The sequence below is a fragment of the Triturus cristatus genome, chromosome 1_1 (genome assembly GCF_964204655.1).
Source record: "Triturus cristatus chromosome 1_1, aTriCri1.1, whole genome shotgun sequence".
NCBI classification, from domain to species: domain Eukaryota; kingdom Metazoa; phylum Chordata; class Amphibia; order Caudata; family Salamandridae; genus Triturus; species Triturus cristatus.
Genome location: NC_140579.1, coordinates 28596089 through 28596470, shown reverse-complemented (window position 1 = coordinate 28596470; position 382 = coordinate 28596089).

The following is a 382-nucleotide window of genomic DNA, read 5'->3' as shown; positions in this document are numbered from 1 at the left end:
AGCCTTTTAGGGTATTCCAACTGTGAACAAAAGCAGAGATTGATAGATTAGTGGGTTGAGCCCGGCTGCAAAGAACTCTCTGTAACATGAAGATCGCATGTCCTAATTGGTCAGCATCAACCTGCCTCCTATCCTTTTCAGCTCAACAAAATGTTAACCATTAAATTAGGTAATACAAATACCTATTACATTTTGTGTAGAACAACCTGTTCAAGGTTGTGCATATCAAGATTCACACTCTGGAACAGAGCTTAAGTTAAACAGTCACACCATTTGCCAATTAGTCCTTCACCAGGTTTAATCTATCATTAACTTTTGGGCTTTAAGTGCAGGGTATATAATTTGTACAAGGGTAAATAGCACATGAGGAAATACAGCATGG